The sequence below is a fragment of the Mya arenaria genome, chromosome 14, assembly GCF_026914265.1.
Source record: "Mya arenaria isolate MELC-2E11 chromosome 14, ASM2691426v1".
Lineage (NCBI taxonomy): Eukaryota > Metazoa > Mollusca > Bivalvia > Myida > Myidae > Mya > Mya arenaria.
In genome coordinates this window covers 47,442,296-47,460,638 of record NC_069135.1, presented here as the reverse complement: position 1 = coordinate 47,460,638, position 18,343 = coordinate 47,442,296, and the positions used below count along the sequence as shown (strand labels likewise).

At 32.9% G+C, this 18,343-nt stretch overlaps 2 long non-coding RNA genes across 2 annotated transcripts; one reads left to right on the top strand and one right to left on the bottom strand.

The window, feature by feature from the left end:
* Positions 1-1,017: 1,017 nt before the first annotated feature.
* Positions 1,018-2,908, bottom strand: LOC128218613 (uncharacterized). The gene is made up of 3 exons (XR_008258403.1): positions 2,715-2,908; positions 1,708-1,824; positions 1,018-1,420 (listed from the first exon to the last, which is right to left on the bottom strand). It is a non-coding gene; the product is annotated as an uncharacterized LOC128218613 (long non-coding RNA).
* A 2,088-nt stretch (positions 2,909-4,996) lies between these two features.
* LOC128218071 (uncharacterized) lies at positions 4,997-9,271 on the top strand. Its single transcript, XR_008258309.1, has 3 exons — positions 4,997-5,434; positions 6,313-6,429; positions 6,717-9,271. It is a non-coding gene; the product is annotated as an uncharacterized LOC128218071 (long non-coding RNA).
* Positions 9,272-18,343: the final 9,072 nt, after the last annotated feature.

Genomic DNA, 18,343 nt, shown 5'->3' with positions numbered 1-18,343 from the left:
TAAATAATGCATTTACTGAAATATCGTTTACTGATAACAAGCTTGTCACCCTGTTTATAATAGCAGAATGCATGACAAATATTAAATGATCAATTGGTGATTGCTAAAAGATTTACTGTGGTCTACTATAGTATCACAAGGCAGAAATACCATGTTTTAAGTTCATTCTTATTAGCAAATTGAACTCCTTCATAGAAACATTGTTGTTGACATCTATCAACCCATTTTGAAAAATGAAAACAATAATATTAATTATCATAAGTCTTATTGGGGAGTAAGAGTGCATCTTTAAAAATAGTGTGCGTGTTTTTTCACTTAAATATGTAACAATTCAATTTGACAAATGAGACAAAAGTTAGGAAATAGAAGTAGTAATTGTATATAAAACAAAACATCAACACAAATTGACAAAGCTCAATATAACAGGAAATCTACATTATGAAAACACAAATCCTTAAAGGCCATAATTATTTGAACTGAATTAAGGTATAAGTAATACACACTTTTATAAAGCTTTTTCGGACAACATAGTTATTATCATGGTACACTATGGGACTTTTATCCAAATTTTGAAGATTTTTTACTGTTAATTAAAAATATTTTGTCTTTATTTGATTTTTTTCACATTATCAGAGATTATTAAATAAACACAACAGTTTCTGGTAAAATAAACTTCAGTTAACTGAAAAATTACGTTCAACTGAACATATAATTGATACACATGGAAAAAAATCATTTTGATTGATCTTGTGAGTCTTCGGAACAGAGCAGTATTTCGATGTTTGAAAATATATAGCAGTTTTATAAATTCATAAAAAAAAGTTAATAATAAGACAACCTGCTGAAATCATTTAAATATTTTCTATGATGTCTAATGAACAATTCAAAAGACAATTTATGATAGTTTACCGTTCAGTTTTGAAGAAAATATACATAATGTCATGTAACTATACATTTTTATAACTAATAAAATGGTTATAAATCAACCTTTTTCTTGTAAAAAGCTCAATTGGACTTATTCATAAAATGTAATCATTCAAATAAATGAATTTTACTTATGATACTAACTCAGAATTCAGATTTAAAAACAATGAATGTACTTTTAAATTAAAATATGTAAAGAAACAAGAACACTAAGTAGGCGGTAATGCCCCTCCAAAATGTCAGAGTGAAAGTTCTCAATGTCTTTTTAATATTATAACATGTAAACAGTCTCTGCTGGTAATCGATGTCTATTTGTTTTATTTAGTCAATGGTATTCTAACATTTAGAACTTTTCACAATAATTCTTCACTCTTCAACATTTGAAGTTTGGTTTGTTCCCATGCGTTTGTACTTGTAGTGTCTGCACAGATGAAAATTACTCAATGCTGAGTCAATGCTGATTTAACAGGTCTTTACCCATCTAGAATGTTTAGTGCTGTAAAAGAAAAAAAAGTACTTTCTAACTAATTTGTATAGATAATAATACTGCCATACATATACAAAATAAAATATAAACAGTTTAATATTTCTCAACATTATTTAAAAACAACAACAATAAGCTGATACATACATGTATATAATATAAAGAAAATTACTAAATTTATCAATAAAATTCATCATCACCACCACCATCACCACCACCACAACCACTGGATTATTGAAAACAGTGAGTTTATAAAACAACAAACACCAACTCAAATATGTTTTATATGAAATACTCACATCATCTCTATCAGATGTGGATAGACATGGATGTCAAATCTGTCTCAATGATCCAACAAAGTATTTAATGCAGGCTGGAATTCTTCATATAATAGTAATATTCAGTCCTTTTCCTGCCTGAAAGAAATTAGACTTCTGATTATCAACCAACAGAAACTACAACCGTAAAATACAAATGCACATGTATTAATTATACATTCTGCACTATTATCCGTTTTAGCCAAGAGTAAGGGTTGGTAGGCACAAATGTGTAGATGTTGTGCATATAATTGATAATGATTCAACGAGACCTACACCAAGCAAATGAATGTCGCTTGTGTCCAAGCTGTTGTGGCTTCCAGCCCGAAACCATGTACATCTTTTAATACAGGTTTATTTTGAAAATATGCAGTTTGTAAACAAATAATGGGTATTTTTAAGTCTAATATTTTTCTAAGATAAAACAATCAAATAAAAGATTACATACTCATATCATTTACATAAATGATGTACATAAGTACATTTAAAAATATGTCACATGTACATAATGCACCAGTCAATTGTAACCACGGCCCTCCAGGTCTGGGGATATGCCGGGGATATGCCGGGGAAATGGGCTGTGTTTTTAACTTTCAGGTGGCCTCGCAGTGCCGGGTGAATACGGTGGTTTTGTCTTTGAGCCAGATATAGCAGGGAATATGCCTTACCTAGGCTCCCTGGGGTACGGGGCATATGGCGAGGATTTGACCATCAGTTCGTCCCCGCAGGACGAGGATTTTACCCGGGGTTGGCTGGACAGAAAGTCAAAGTCCCAGCTATTCCTCGGACCTGGTGGGGCTTTGGTTACAATTGACTGGTGCATTATAAGTAGATGTAAAGTATGTAACATGTATATTTATAGTACATGTAGAAATATTAAAACGCTGTCTTAACGTTTAGCAAATAAAAATGATTTAAGAATTTCAAAGAAATTAAAAAACAAACATTTTTGAACACATAAACTTACACAACTACTCAAGGATACTTACATGAATAGCCCTTTGATACGAATATCCCAATTCCATGCTGATTGTTGACATTAGTTTTTTCGACAGAAAATCTTCTCTTACGCGTATAATTCACTTATAATCCATGTTTTACTGTAATGACTCAAATTGTTAGATGTATCGTAATCAACTGTCAGTGTGCACTTTTAGTGTTTACTTATTTTAAACGTATATTCATGACAAAACCGAATTTCCAACTATTAATCGACGATGTAGAAATTCCATTATTGACCTATGAATAGCGGGGAAATACCTTCTGGTTCTAAAAATAGCAACATCCGGATATGTGTAGTGTTCTAAAAATAAAACAACTCTGGGGCAATCGTAATACAATTTTACTAATGTCACCTTTAACACATTAAAAAATAAAGTTAGGTGAACATTTAATCCTATATCGATTAAATTAAAGAAAACAGCTTACCTCATTGTTTATTAATGCAGTAAACATAACAAAACAACATAAAACATAATTATTCCCATTCGCATAATTACCGGTCCACACATTTTACATTTCATTCAGCATTCGGAACTCCTCGGCCATTTTATCGAAAACAACCTCGGATGTATTTGGATGGTTTACACACTCAAAAAGTGGTACGTTTAAGTCCGCTGCAAGTAGATCGCGTAGTAATTTTATTTAGCAGTTAAACTTTGTGACTTAACTCTTGGGATTATTCATTATGTTTGCTTTAATACAATTCAATGACAATAAGTAAAACTTAGATCAATAAATACAGCTCTAAAACACTACATTTAACTAATGATATAATTCAAAATTTTACGAACTACTTCAACAGATGTACCGGCATACATCCGAGGTTGTTTTCGATAAAATGGCCGAGGAGCTCCGAATGTTCATTCAGAACTCCTCGGAATATTTACATTTCCGGCACATGATATTACAGTTAACCAGTTTTTAAGTTGATTGACAGTTGGGTTTTACTGTTATTTTATTATGATTAAAAAATGCAAATTGATGGTGATTGCATGGGTGTTAAAAATGCTATTTGTGGTTGAATAGATTGTCTTCAATTTATCTTCAAAACATTATATTTGAAAAACGACAAATAAGTTTAATAACTGTTCCCGTTTCGTTTACGTTTTCCGATTGGTTAACTGTAATATCATGTGCCGGAAATGTAAATATTCGGAGGAGTTCCGAATGAAATGTAAAATGTGTGGACCGGTAATTATGTGAATGGGAATAATTATGTTTTATGTTGTTTTGTTATGTTTACTGCATTAATAAACAATGAGTTAAGCTGTTTTCTTTAATTTAATCGATATTGGATTAAATCATCACCGAACTTTATTTTTTAATGTGTTGAAGGTGACATTAGTAAAATTGTATTACGATTGCCCCCGAGTTGTTTTATTTTTAGAACACTACACATATCCGGATGTTGCTATTTTTAGAACCAGAAGGTATTTCCCCGCTATTCATAGGTCAATAATGGAATTTCTACATCGTCGATTAATAGTTGGAAACTCGGTTTTGTCCCTAAAATCGCGACCAACCTTGATTCGCGGCCATCTTTGTTTTTACCTGGTTATCACGTGAAATGCACGTATCTGCAAAGCTATGACGTCATTTTTACTACGAACTATTTACAAGAGTAGGTGCTTTCCAACTCGCGAAAAAATGTCTTTAAAACAGATAAATTCACTTGGAACAATGGTTAACACTGCAAACAACGTAGTTTTACTAATCCCAAATTAATTGCCATAGAAACCAACCATATTTGCCACATAACATCCTCAAAAATTCGCTGGTTATTTCATCTGCTTTGTACACATTTTAATAATGACGGTCACGTGACCTAAATTCTTGTAGGAAGGCAAAGCAAACTTATAATATGTGTTTTCATGACCCATAGTCTTAGTGTCAAAATAAAGAAATTAGTGAGTGTTAATTTCTGTTTTAGGTGCATCCCTAAGCAGTGATAAAGCAGTACATAATTTATTTCCAACTGCCCTTAAACATGCTTATGTACAAAATGATCAGCGAGGAAGGCACTTATGTCCTTAAGTCATCTAGAATGTTCAGTGTTCCTGAAAATACACTTAAAGAGACAGTTTTGTCTTTGGGTTGAATTATACTTTCCCCCACTACGAGTAATTTGACATGATTTAATGTTTTATGTTTACAAAATACTGTAAATCTTTTATCACAAGTTGAAATTTTGAAATTAACATTTTTAAAGATATGTTTGACTGTTTTTCTCAAAAAACAATTGATCAAAATAGTGTTGGCCTAATTAAAACGTTCTGACCTAGATTACGTCAGAGCTTGCGAATCAAGGTACTAGAATCAAGATGGCGGCCTAGTTTCAGTGTCTGTACTCTGTTGACATTATTTACGTGAACTTTTGACCGTTTGTTCTTAAATACTTGTGGAAATATGAATAAATAAATGGCATGTCTGACAAAAGTAGTTAAATTATTTCATTGTTTTGCTCAACTTTATTATTTTTATTTATTCCTTACATCCGCGAATCATGGTTAGTCGAGGATACGTTTAAAATAAGTAAACACTAAAAGTGCACACTGACAGTTGATTACGATACATCTAACAATTTGAGTCATTACAGTAAAACATGGATTATAAGTGAATTATACGCGTAAGAGAAGATTTTCTGTCGAAAAAACTAATGTCAACAATCAGCATGGAATTGGGATATTCGTATCAAAGGGCAATTCATGTAAGTATCCTTGAGTAGTTGTGTAAGTTTATGTGTTCAAAAATGTTTGTTTTTTAATTTCTTTCTACATGTACTATAAATATACATGTTACATACTTTACATCTACTTATAATGAGCCAGTCAATTGTAACCAAAGCCCCACCAGGTCCGAGGAATAGCTGGGACTTTGACTTTCTGTCCAGCCAACCCCGGGTAAAATCCTCGTCGGACGAACTGATGGTCAAATCCTCGCCATATGCCCCGTACCCCAGGGAGCCTAGGTAAGGCATATTCCCTGCTATATCTGGCTCAAAGACAAAACCACCGTATTCACCCGGCACTGCGAGGCCACCTGAAAGTTAAAAACACAGCCCATTTCCCCGGCATATCCCCGGCATATCCCCAGACCTGGAGGGCCGTGGTTACAATTGACTGGTGCATTATGTACATGTTACATATTTTTAAATGTACTTATGTACATCATTTATGTATATGATATGAGTATGTAATCTTTTATTTGATTGCTTTATCTTAGAAAAATATTAGACTTAAAAATACCCATTATTTGTTTACAAAGAAAAATATTAGACTTAAAAATACCCATTATTTGTTTACAAACTGCATATTTTCAAAATAAACCTGTATTAAAAGATGTACATGGTTTCGGGATGGAAGCCACAACAGCTTGGACTCAAGCGACAATCATTTGTTTGGTGTAGGTCTCGTTGAACGCCATACTGTTGTGAATCATTATCAACCATATGCACATTTGTGCCTACCAACCCTTACTCTTGGCTAAAACGGATAATAGTGCAGAATGTATAATTAATACATGTGCATTTGTATTTTACGGTTGTAGTTTCTGTTGGTTGATAATCAGAAGTCTAATTTCTTTCAGGCAGGAAAAGGACTGAATATTACTATTATATGAAGAATTCCAGCCTGCATTAAATACTTTGTTGGATCATTGAGACAGATTTGACATCCATGTCTATCCACATCTGATAGAGATGATGTGAGTATTTCATATAAAACATATTTGAGTTGGTGTTTGTTGTTTTATAAACTCACTGTTTTCAATAATCCAGTGGTTGTGGTGGTGGTGATGGTGGTGGTGATGATGAATTTTATTGATAAATTTATTAATTTTCTTTATATTATATACATGTATGTATCAGCTTATTGTTGTTGTTTTTAAATAATGTTGGGAAATATTAAACTGTTTATATTTTATTTTGTATATGTATGGCAGTATTATTATCTATACAAATTAGTTAGAAAGTACTTTTTTTTATTTTACAGCACTAAACATTCTAGATGGGTAAAGACCTGTTAAATCAGCATTGACTCAGCATTGAGTAATTTTCATCTGTGCAGACACTACAAGTACAAACGCATGGGAACAAACCAAACTTCAAATGTTGAAGAGTGAAGAATTATTGTGAAAAGTTCTAAATGTTAGAATACCATTGACTAAATAAAACAAATAGACATCGCTTACCAACAGAGACTGTTTACATGTTATAATATTCAAAAGACATTAGTTGAGAACTTTCACTCTGACATTTTTGGAGGGGCATTATCGCCTACTTAGTGTTCTTGTTTTTTTACATATTTTAATTTAAAAGTACATTCATTGTTTTTAAATCTGAATTCATAGTTAGTATCATAAGTAAAATTCATTTATTTGAATGATTACATTTTATGAATAAGTCCAATTGAGCTTTTTACAAGAAAAAGGTTGATTTTTAAGCATTTTATTAGTTATAAAAATGTATAGTTACATGACATTATGTATATTTTCTTCAAAACTGATCGGTAAACTATCATAAATTGTCTTTTGAATTGTTCATTAGACATCATAGAAATTTTTTAAATGATTTCAGCAGGTTGTCTTATTATTAACTATTTTTTTATGAATTTATAAAACTGCTATATATTTTCAAACATCGAAATACTGCTCTGTTCCGAAGACTCACAAGATCAATCAAAATGATTTTTTTCCATGTGTATCAATAATATGTTCGGTTGAACGTAATTTTTCTGTTAACTGAAGTTTATTTTACCAGAAACTGTTGTGTTTATTTAATAATCTCTGATAATGTGAAAAAAAATCAAATAAAGACAAAATATTTTTAATTAACAGTAAAAAATCTTCAAAATTTGGATAAAAGTCCCATAACGTACCATGATAATGACTATGTTGTCCGTAAAAGCTTTATAAAAGTGTGTATTACTTATACCTTAATTCAGTTCAAATAATTATGGCCTTTAAGGATTTGTGTTTTCATAATATAGATTTCCTGTTATATTGAGCTTTGTCAATTTGTGTTGATGTTTTGTTTTATGTACAATTACTACTTCTATTTCCTAACTTTTGTCTCATTTGTCAAATTGAATTGTTGCATATTTAAGTGAAAAAACACACACACTATTTTTAAAGATGCACTCTTACTCCCCAATAAGACTTATGATAATTAATATTATTGTTTTTCAAAATGAGTTGAGAGATGTCAACAACAATGTTTCTAATGAAGGATCTTGAGTTCAATTTGCTAATAAGAATGAACTTAAAACATGGTATTTCTGCCTTGTGATACTATAGTAGACCACAGTAAATCTTTTAGCAATCACCAATTGATCATTTAATATTTGTCATGCATTCTGCTATTATAAACAGAGTGACAAGCTTGTTATCAGTAGACGATATTTCAGTAAATGCATTATTTAGTAAGTAGTTATTGTTTTTTCATTCAATTTGATGTGTGTTATATATACAATTATATGTATTGATTTTAAATAAGAGTTTCACTTTAAAGATGCTCATTTAAAGATAATGAACAGACACACAAAAACTAGACACATTTGATACTAATTATACGAATGATTATTGTTTTATATATAGGTGACCTCTGATTTGTTTTGGAGATATTCATAAATGGGTGTTATTCTTTATTGTCTTCAGTTTCTTATACATTTAAGGATTTTTATAATTGCTTTTCTGGTATATATTACAATGTAATTTAATGCAAATGAAAACACACTTTAAACTGGACACATTTGATACTAATGATATAAATGATTATTGTTTACATGTACTCTGATTTGTTATGAAGATATTCATAAAGGGGTGTTCTTCATGTTATTATACATTTTGGACTTGATTTAGTATTGCTTTTCTGGTATATATTCATTTAATGCACAAAGAAATTATTTTAAGTGTTCAGTATCACTTTCACACATTGTTTACTATTATTTTTTTGCATATTTGGCTTATTTATGCTTATATGTGCATTGTTGTATTTCAAAACCTTTGTGAAAAATAGAAACAGTATTATTTCCTTCATACATAGTCTGATACATATTCAGTTTGAATGCGTTATTTTTATCATATTTGAAAAAAATGCCATTGTCCAATAAGACACATGCTGTTTTTGTGTTAATATCAACTAAAACATCCATTTTCTACTCTTCTTTACTATGTAAATGAAGAAGTTAACATTAGTATTATTAAACAGCTAAAAACAAGGCATGTTATGTTATAAATGCATTTCATCTAGTAAACAATGTTCACTTTTTATATAACAGTTCAATAATTATGTTCTATTTATGTTTGCAACTTTACAGTTCAATAATTATGTTCTATTTATGTTTGCAACTTTCGGACGAAATGATAATATTTATTAAAGTACTACACAAATTGTTAAATTGTTATTTCATATCACTTCTTCATGATGAATGAGGTAACTTATTCTTCCCTACAAGTTGTCATTCCAGCATGGTGACGTTGCCCCCTCCCCCTTTATGATTAGAACTGCAGTGTACATGAACAATAACTCTATTTCAGCGTATTGCAAGAGTTATTCCCTTTGTATCTTTTCCTGTCCGGAGCATAACTAGAAAACTACTTTTTTTGGAATTTCATTAAACATCATTCAATGGTATTTAGCACAACGAGAGAAAGTGCAGTGCACAATGACTATAGCTGTTTTTAAGCTAATTACATAATTATTGCCCTTTGCCGCTTTTTCTTGACCAGAGCATTACTTTAAAACTGCTTATGGTATTGAAATAAAACTTGGTATATGGGTATGTGGCAATGACAAAAAGTACAGTGCACAAGCACCCTAATTCTGTCTTGTTCATTAATGTACCACACCCCTAATGAAATGTTCAACTTGAAAATCTTCCATTTCAATGCTTTTGCCTATGTTGTCATGCAGAAAACTGCAAACATTTTGAGAATTTCATAGATGCGGTTCAATGCACCATAATATGCTTGTTGGCATTGACATTTCTTGTTTTTCAACATATAACAAGTGCATAAACTATTAAACGGCATCAATGGTCTTTCTTGTATATATAAGGTGCACAGAGAAATATTACCTTTCAGGCGGATTTGGCAGACGGCCAGGGCGGAAGTAACAGCGCACATGCGCCTCAAGAGGGCCTTTTTGATAGGCTGACAAAAATGGGGAATAGCACGTCATCCTCATCAACAGGGTTTCCCGAATGGAACCAATTATCAAGATGTATTGAAACTATGACGGAAAGCAGGAAATGCTTACAACGAGAGGTCACCTCGTTAAAACGGGGGAATTTCCAAGAAAGTGATGACCCCTCGCCGTGTGAGAAACAGATCTGCCTTGATAAAGATTATGAGAGCTCAGATGAGGATGATATTGATCAGTTTTTTGGACTAGGGCACTTGTGGCCTAGTTCATAGCCATAATCGCGATATCTGCATTTTCAAGCCGCATCTGGGGGTTCACTGACGTAATGTATTCATACGCTGTATTTTGATTGGATTGCCGTTAGCGAATTTGAATAATCAAAGTAGTACCAGAACTGATTACAATGAAAACATCCAATAAAAATAGTTCTCCTAACAATTCAAGCTAACTGTATGTTCTTTTAATGAAGCACAAGAAATTCATACGTAGCGAGTGAGTTAATCGGGTTAACTACATGAATGTTCTTGCATACGGTCAGATTATATGCAATAAGAATATGAACATATTGGAAAAGTACGCATCGAAATTTTTCCGTTCAATGCTCTGTATTGATAGACTGGTACCCTCTTTCTCTTTTATCCGGACAGAAACCAGTATCAGCTAACCGCGGTGCCCGTCGCGCATTCGAAATGTCTTGTGAATTCATACGTATTAAAAGCGAATAAAGCGTGCGGTCTAACTAGAAAACAACCAGGAAAGTTGGTTTAAAAAAAGTATTGTTATCCTTTGTATACAATGTTGGTATTCCGAAGTCGGTCCCTGATCTTTTTTTCGACATAATTTGCATGTTTCCGTGATATTTTCTTTTCGATACAAAGTTGTTTTAACTAATCATCGCATGGCACTTAGCACTTTTTTTAAATACAACATGAGTTTTGGTATTTATTGTTCAAATACTATTAATGTTAACTAAAAACCATATGCCGCGTACCTGTATAACTTTATATGTTTGAGGAAAAGTAAATCAGGGTACCAGTCTACTTATTGACATCAAAATTTACTCTGATCAGAGCGGCCGAATGATTCAGACATGTATGTTTTCACTACTTCCGGATGCTGATGATGTGAATTTCATAGTGTTTTATTGAGGAAATTTATCAATAAAGCCGCCATTGAATGATTACCACCATCAAACGGATTTATTTTCATCTTACCGTGGGTAGTATATTTAATTTGACACGTTAATTTTCAAGCAATACAAGTTGAAAAAATCATGTGATTTCAATTTTGCAAAATGGAGTAAAAAAAATCAAATATGCGCATACTTATTTATGAAGTTTCATTCTAAATGAAGTCAAATGTATGAATATGTTCACAGCATCTATGAATAAGATGATTGTTTACCTATGTGCATAGAAAAATCTTGGAGCCACTCTCAGTGTAAGTACATGACATTGTGATAAACCATTGCCATTGATGAAAAAATCTTGCATGCTCAATTTTGATTTCCTCTCTTATATAATGCACCAGTGAATTGTTACCACTGCCACCTTGGAGATATACCAGGGAAAAGGGCTGTGTTTTTACCTGGGAAAAGGGCTGTGTTTTTACCTTTCAGGTGTCCTCGTAGCTAAAGAACTTCAGCGAACACATTATATATTACCTTTTTGGACGTGTTGTAAACATCAAAAAAATAAATATCAACATTACAGTTATGGAAGCCAGAACTAGTGTCCTCGTTTATGCTGGGTGATTGCGGTGGTTTTGTCTTCCCTCAAAATATATCAGGAAATTGCTCTTACCTTAGATCCCCGGGGTGTGGGGTTATTCACGGGATTTTACCACCAGTTCATTCTCGCAGGGCAGGGATTTTACCGGGGATTCGCTGGATGGGGGGCGTCGTTACAATTGACTGGTGCATATTTTACAAGTTCTTTTTCTGAAGACGCTTTGTGCTCACTTTTTATTTTCTAGCCAAGAATGAAAACAAAAATCAGTCAGAGGTACAGTATGGTGATGCATTGTTGTTAATAGATCAATATAAATTTGTGAAACATTTGAGGGAAAGGTATTTGGTTAAATAATTTACAAGTGTAACTTTTGAGTTTTATTTAACAATGCAGTGCCGAATATTGTGGAGATAGAATTGAATGTGTATTAATTAATCAGTTGACTTGAGGCGTTTAGGGAACAAAATCAAAATATTCAATATAGATCCCTTATCACCCAATGTTGTGAAATAGTAAAGTAATGAAGATTTAATCTCACAACAGTCTTTCTCAAATGCTGTCAAGGCTTTTTTATGCTTAAGAATATCTAACCTTGCGATGTCAGACCAGAAATCATCTTGGCATGAGATTGGATCACTATGTATCATTATGCACCAATCAATTGTAACCACGGCTCCCACATCCGGGAGTATACCGGGGATAGCAGGCGAAATGGGCCATGTTTTTACCTTTCAGGTGGCCCCGCAATGCCAGGTCTTCCCGGAAAATACAGTGTGGATGGGGCTTAACCTAATGTACCTTGGGTGCGGGGCATTTGGTGGGGACTTTACCATCGGATTATTTCCGCAGGTCGGGGATTTTAGCTGGGGTTGGCTGGACCGAAAGTAAAAGGCCCCGCTATTCCGGGACCGGGGGGCGGGGGGCATGGTTACAATTGACTGATGCATTAGCTTGTGCATTCAGATAAAGTTAAGAATATATATTTATTTATATAAGTTATACTTTGTAATCTAAATCAAAGATTTGAAAAAGGTATCCTTTATCAATAAATGCAAGTATACATAAATGACTGTGCAAATATTTATACATGTATCATCCAAATATGAGTACCTTGAAGGGTGAATGTTATTTGTAAAAATTATACTAAGTGAGCTTTCAAGATTATCTTTCCAATCGCATACACAATGCAGTTTGAAACCTGAATAATTAAAACAAATCTTGGTTGTAGACCAACCACTATTAAATATTTGATAAGTCAAAGACATTATAAGGTACTGTTTAAAGGGGGTGTTCTCAGTTAATGATGAAAATGCAAAACTTTAAAGAAAATTGTAGAAAATTGACATAAACGTCGTATCGATGCGTACAATTAATGCATTGAAACTTACTTACTGATGATCCCCATAGTTTACAAATGATTTATTAATAGCAGTTATTTTGCGCTTTTCCATTAAAAAAGATTACTAGATATTGTCATTCCAAGACAAAAATTAAAAAAGTTGTCAAAATGAGAGTGCAGCTTTAAACTCATTATAAAATGTCAGTGCACTTCATTTGACATAATTTTAAATGGATGAAAAAATGTTATTTTTAAAAAGAACAATATATCCTTTATGTGACCTTACATTATAATGAATTTATTTAGATCAGTGACTTTTCTTGCACTTAAATGTGAACAAGAAAGCTTGGGATTGAACACTAAATGAAACAAGAATGAAATTAAATGAATCACAAAAAATCATCAAAATTATACACACAAACGTTCTTTGATATACCAAAAAATGAAACTTTTTAGACTTTCAAAAATTTAACATTTACTAAATACGGTTGTATAAAATAATGTATACATTTGTTGGATTTGATATCATACTAGATGTAACTCGGCTTCGTTCATTTTTCTAAACATTCTCTCACTGATGAGGAATAAATTTTATTCACTGCAGTTGTTTTCTAAGTTTATGAAAATAAGAACAATTGAAACAATTCATTAACTACTGTTGATCAGTGCAGATTGTGGGAGGTCATGGTTGAGTTCAATGAACCACCAATAAGCCCTGCCAAAATTGGATACTAATTGGTGAGTCAGGTGCTTTTGGTAGGCATGATTAGCATGAATGTTAATTTTAACCATCATTTATGAATGTTTACACAATCATTGAATATTGAAATAACAAGCGAAATGTTAGTTTGAATGATGAAAGCCATGAAATATGTGAAGTATTCCAAAAGAGACCAGTTTTTCAGCTTGTGTAAAAAATGAGGAAATCGTTAAGTAAAATTATTTATTGTTAATCAGGAAAATGTTGAAATCTCATGTTTAGGCCTATAGTGATCATACTTGATTGCTATGTTATTGGCACTTATTGCAATATGTTTTATTCATTGCAATATTTATGTAAAACATCAATTATTATGTTGACTTAAGTTTGTAGATAAGAACTAATGGTATAGGTGATGTGAGAATGATCTCATAAGTCTTTAAAACCCCTTTTGGTATTGTGAGTGTTTTGCTCAAGTCTTGTTCAGTTTAGCTTTTGAAGATTTTCAAAGTAACTGCAAAACAAGTCCAGCTGTCTAGAAAGACTATGTCAAACCCTGACCAGATATAATTCCTTGTCTATTCAAATTACCAACTTGGCAATGGTTTTATCATAACATAGGATATTGGTTTGAACATGTTAGTGTTTTTGTATGTGGAATGAAATATCATAAGTGGCACTAAATTGAACATAATTTATAGTTCTCATTGATATTACACATAGCCCCAAGTACATGTTGATCTAAGATTTAAGACTTCGATGGAGTCAGGGCAAGAAAAATGCATGTAAATACATTTTACTTTCCAACAGAAGAACTGTTTGTTTATTCAAGTAAATAAAGTATTCCCAACACCAAGGAACTGCAGTATTGCATAACCAGCTTAATTGACATTATGAGTTGGAGTTCAAATTCCTGCAATTAAAGGCACATCTAGTTTTCAGAATTATTCAAACTCTGATTTAGCAACCTTAATTTAGTTATATGAACTTCTTTTGCGAAATAAAAGCTTTTTTTAGATTTACAAGGACGGGTGAAAAGTATTTGCCAAATGTACTGCAACACCTAATACCTGTTGCCTAGGAATCCAACAAATTCTTGGCACTCCAAATGTTACAGTACTATTCAATTTGGAGTGCCTGAAAAGAAAGCTTCTTGATTCTACATTCAACATCTTCTTTCTGTATGACATATTGGACCAGGGAATCATGAACCTACAACCTTTTGCATCTATTGAGATAGGGAGCTATCAGGACAGTGACAGAGGACAATATAAGAATGGCCAACTGCTGCATTTATTGAGTTATCTAATGCATACAAATTTAGACGGAGAAAATAATTCTAAATTTTTCCAAACTACTTCCTTAAGCATCTTGTATGTAGTTGTCTTTTACAATGATTGTTCGAAGTTACAATGGCCCTGTAGGTTAAAGATGCTGTGTCCACGGGGTACAGGTTTTGTACATAATAGGGTTATAAGTACTGCGTTTTGATCCATGAGGTTGTATTCGACTCAAGTAGATTTTTGCAGATTCGGACACCACAAGGCACAAGCCGAGTAAAATTAAAAACTGCAAAAAAACCCCACCGGAATCAAATATGACATTCCGCCATATCCGGATCAAAACGCAGTACTAATAACCGTTTTATCATATACATTACTGATAAGATGACTTAGAAGCCACATCTTTGCATAATAAATTTCATTTTAAGGATGCACTCATTGTTTTAATGACGTCAATTTAATATTGCGCAACATACTTGTTATGACGTGACGTCACAAGAGTGGTATATGGCCGTATTGTACTGGAGCGGAATATGGGTTAAAGTATTTTGTGATATGTATTGCATGTGGATTGATGATGGGTATAAAATAAAGAATAAAATTATGTTTGGTATTCCATTCTCACTAGCAGTGTGATGAACTGCTGACACCATGTTATGAAATTTGATGGTCAAAGTATTTAAAAGACATTTCAATATTTCATACTTTAAAAACGATATTCATCTCATCTTAGTCTACTCAACTTGCTTTGCTATGTACAAAAGTCTGCAGCAGTTATATGAATAGCATTAGACAGAAGGCAGTGCCTAATATTTATCAACAGCAATAAGTTATAATGGAAACATGTTATATGAATTGAATACCAAGCACAAATTAAGAGGGAGAAAATAATTCTTCACTTTTTAAATAAAAACTACTTCCTAATAGCATTGTGTATGCAGTCTGACATAGGTGTACAATGTCGATCTCTTTTACAAAGATTGTTCAAAGTATGGCCCAGTGGTTTAAAGCTCCCCTGAAAAAGAGGTGACAGGTTTTCTATATAGTATATAATTACATCATTGAAAATCTTCACTGAAACTGCAAATAACAGTCCTTTGATATAAAAGGAATTGATCAGATTAAAGAAGTATGTGTGCCAACCACGTAAATTGATTTGTACAAGTCTGATTTAAAGACTTTGAGAAATTCAAAAGAACTATGGCTTTATCTGATTCAACGCTTTAGTCCCCCCACCCCCCTCACTCTACACATACTTAACTAGATTTTTCAAATTTCCTTTGCAACTTGCAAACAGTTTTAGTCTAAAGTTTAAGCTAGCCCATTAAACAGTGACCCCTTGTGATGTGAGCCGATGTTTTCAATGCTTAGAACATGGTTATCAACATTCCCCAAAATGAAGCCCTAGTCCAGCAGTGCTTTCAGCGTGGGTAGAGGGAGGGGGGGCTAAAGCGTTTAATCAGATAAAGTCATAGTTCTTTTGAATTTCTCAATGCCGTTAAATCAGACCTATACAAATTAATTTACGTGGTTGGCGTATGTTAACCAAAGTACACATACTTTTTTAATTTTCATTTCACAAAAGTAGTTCATATAGTATTTGAAAAGAAAATTTCACGGAAACATGCAAATTATGTCGAAAAAACCCAAGCCCTGATAATAAATTAATACCAACATTCTATACAAAGGATAACAATACTTGTTTTTAAAACCAAATATCCTGGTTGTTTACTACTTAGACCGCACGCTTGATTCGGTTTACGTACCCACAAGACATTTCGAATGCGCGACGGGCACCGTGGTTAGCTGATACTGGTCTCTTTTCGGATAAAAGAGAAAGCGGCTACCAGTCTATCAATAAAGAGCATTGAACGGAAAAATGTCGATGCGTACTGTTCCAATATGTTCCTATTCTTATTGCATTTAATCCGACCGTATGCAAGAACATTCATGTAGTTAACACGATTAACTCACTCGCTACGTATCCATTTCTTGTGCTTCATTAAAAGGACATACAATTAGCTTGTCTTGTTAGGAGAACTATTTTTATTGGATGTTGTCATTGTAATCAGTTCTTGTACTACTTTGATTATTCAAATTAGCTAACGGCAATCTAATCAAAATACAGCGTATTAATACATTACGTCAGTGAAACCCCAGATACGGCTTGAGAATGCAGATCGCGTGTTTACCGCTATGAACTAGGCCACAAGTTTCCTAGTCCAAAAAGTGTCGGAAAAAGTCAGTCCAAAATGTCATTTTTTATATTAATAGAATAAATTTATATCTCTAATATTGACGATACATTTAACTGAATAAACAGCAACAAGTGATGCAGTAAAAAGCTTTGAACCTGTTATAAATCACAAGATATGTAATTATTTATTACCTGTTTCTGAAATTGATTGAAAAAATAGTTAAAATTGGATATCAAATTATCCCATTTAGGCCAGGATGCCAAAGTGGCCACAGGCGGTGTGGCGTTTGGCGTCGCTCTTGATGATAATCCTTCTAACCTTGCCGTTCCTCCAAGCAGGCTACCTCCACTTCAAGGAAAGCGGTATTTAAAGGCTTAATTTATTATTTGACTTGCTAGAGCCCATCGAAGTTGAGGTTACATTGAAACCCGGGAGTTATAATGGTCAAACTGTACACACAGTGCGGTGTTTTCATGTCGAATTCTACAATAATTGTTATGTTGATTTAGGTGGATATTTTTAAAATTATTTTTATGGCAATTTATTTGATAATAATGTGCCAAGCACGAATTCATTACAAAGCTATTATAAAATTGAGGGGGGAGGGGCAAACATTACTTCACCACAGATCCGCAAATGTATTCATTGATGCGTTCGCGATCCTTTATCCTGCTTTCTCATTGGTTTCAGGTCTCATCTGGGTCTGCCGAGAAGAAAACGTCCACACGACAGAACGAAGCTTCTCAACCCGACGATGCGGTAATTCTTGTTCACAACTGTAAATTACGTTCATTTTTAGGTACCAGGTTCTACTTTTTCCTTATGGAATTAGCATTCTGGGTTTTCAAAATATATTTCCCTGATAATTAATTCAAAAGTATTACGGTGACAAAATCGCTCAATTTAAACTATCAGTTTCACAGCGCTTAAAATATTTTTTGTCTGATTTCATTTGCTTTCGAAATAAATTACACTTTTTTTAGGTGACATATACGGCAGATGAAAAGAAACTCATTGCTGGTATACTCCATGATGGTTTCATAAACGAACGGAGACAAAAGGCGAGAAAGCTGCAAAATTGGAAACTTGCTAAGAAAGCACAACATGAGAATACAGATGAGCAACAAGATGACAGGATTGATGCGTCTGCTGTGGAGGAGGACGCAAAGGTTGATACCATAAATATAATAATTATTATTTAAACTAAGTACAACATTCTTTATTT